Source organism: Bombus huntii, unplaced genomic scaffold (genome assembly GCF_024542735.1).
Source record: "Bombus huntii isolate Logan2020A unplaced genomic scaffold, iyBomHunt1.1 ctg00000195.1, whole genome shotgun sequence".
Taxonomy (NCBI): Eukaryota; Metazoa; Arthropoda; class Insecta; order Hymenoptera; family Apidae; genus Bombus; species Bombus huntii.
In genome coordinates, this window is record NW_026099427.1 from 10,081 (window position 1) to 12,500 (window position 2,420).

Here is a 2,420-nt window from a genome sequence, read left to right on the forward strand (position 1 = left end):
CGGTCGTTGGAACATAGAAAAATTCCGAGCCGGTACGTTGGGACTTAGAAAAATTCCGAGCGCGAAAAAGTTTTTTCGAGTTTATTCGTTAAAAAGCGTTACAAGGTATGAATTTTTTTGCATAAATCGACGTAACTCGACGAAATACGTCGGGATTAATGGTTTATTTCCGTCCGAGAACGATTTTTAAAAACGGACCTATGCGGCCGGTCGTTCGTACTTAGAAAATTTTCGGACCGAACACTCTTTTTCGATTAATTCGTTAAAAAGCGTTATAACGTACGAATATTTTTCAAGAAATCGTTATAACTCGATAAAATACGTCGGGATTAAGCGTTTATATCGTCGGCAGACGGATATAAAAACGTTTGGACCGACACGACCGGTCGTTGGAACATAGAAAAATTCCGAGCCGGTACGTTGGGACTTAGAAAAATTCCGAGGGCGAAAAAGTTTTTTCGAGTTTATTCGTTAAAAAGCGTTACAAGGTATGAATTTTTTTGCATAAATCGACGTAACTCGACGAAATACGTCGGGATTAATGGTTTATTTCCGTCCGAGAACGATTTTTAAAAACGGACCTATGCGGCCGGTCGTTCGTACTTAGAAAATTTTCGGACCGAACACTCTTTTTCGATTAATTCGTTAAAAAGCGTTATAACGTACGAATATTTTTCAAGAAATCGTTATAACTCGATAAAATACGTCGGGATTAAGCGTTTATATCGTCGGCAGACGGATATAAAAACGTTTGGACCGACACGACCGGTCGTTGGAACATAGAAAAATTCCGAGCCGGTACGTTGGGACTTAGAAAAATTCCGAGGGCGAAAAAGTTTTTTCGAGTTTATTCGTTAAAAAGCGTTACAAGGTATGAATTTTTTTGCATAAATCGACGTAACTCGACGAAATACGTCGGGATTAATGGTTTATTTCCGTCCGAGAACGATTTTTAAAAACGGACCTATGCGGCCGGTCGTTCGTACTTAGAAAATTTTCGGACCGAACACTCTTTTTCGATTAATTCGTTAAAAAGCGTTATAACGTACGAATATTTTTCAAGAAATCGTTATAACTCGATAAAATACGTCGGGATTAAGCGTTTATATCGTCGGCAGACGGATATAAAAACGTTTGGACCGACACGACCGGTCGTTGGAACATAGAAAAATTCCGAGCCGGTACGTTGGGACTTAGAAAAATTCCGAGGGCGAAAAAGTTTTTTCGAGTTTATTCGTTAAAAAGCGTTACAAGGTATAAATTTTTTTACGGGAATCGTTCTATCTCTATTAAATACGTCGGGATTAAACATTTTTATCGATTTTTTCAAAAAATTAGCGTTCGTCGAACTGACACGACTGGGATATTTTTCTAATTTTTTCGTTAATTAACGTTACAAGGTATATATTTTTTTGCATATTTCTACTTATTTTAACGTATTGTAATTGATTATAAACTTATTTTTTGTCCGTATTCGATAAAAGAGTATGTTTACTGATGCAATTTTTCGGTGAAAAAAAAAATTAATTTTTTGGTAAAAATGCATTTCTATTATGTTAATAAAACGTCTGGTAATGTATTTCGATGGTTGGATATTGGCTTTGTATAGTAGTGATCGAGCGTTCGCGAGACTAAGTTCCAGCGTCCCTTCCGAACGGTACGTTGCTACGGAGGTTTTGCACCGTAAGCGCGCGGCCGCTAGCCCGGCCGGCGCCGGCCTTCCGGCTGGCGCTTTCGTATCTATAAGAGAGACGTCGAGCCGGACGGTTCGGTCGGAACAGCGTTGAGCGCGTGGCTATTCTACGGCCTCGGTTGAGAATTCAGTCACCGCTCCTCGAGTCTTAGTGTATTTTACGCTATTTCTCGACTGTTCCTCCGTTCTCGTTCTGGTTTTTTCTCTACACTGCTGCGCCGCGGGTCGCTGTCCTGGACGTAATGACCAAATATCGTGGCAAGGTTCCCCTGAGTCGGGAAGCTGGTGACCTGTGTGTACGTATTCTAACAAAAATTGTTAGATGCGTGTGTGCTTGTACTAACTGAGCATCGATTCATTCAAAAGAGTATAACCGTCTGCTTTCTATAAAAACTTCTGCTTTCGCAGAAGTATCCGATGAGGCGGTAGGAGCGTACTATCTTTGCGTAGTATGTCTTCTGCCGAAAATGTTCTACCGATTGAAAGAATATTCTTACGGTATGTCCAGCGCGACGCACTGGGATACGCGCTTGTTCGTTCAGCGTGAGGTGCGTATACGTGCTTTACCGCTAAGATATTCTAATAAGTCTTTTTACACGAAGACAGCATTATGGAAATGTTCCTTTAGAAGTACGATTCTAAACATTTTATATAAGACTATGAGAGAGAGAGAGAGAGAGAAGAGAGGAGGTGGAGTTGAGAATTACAAAGTGGCTGCGAGCGGCGT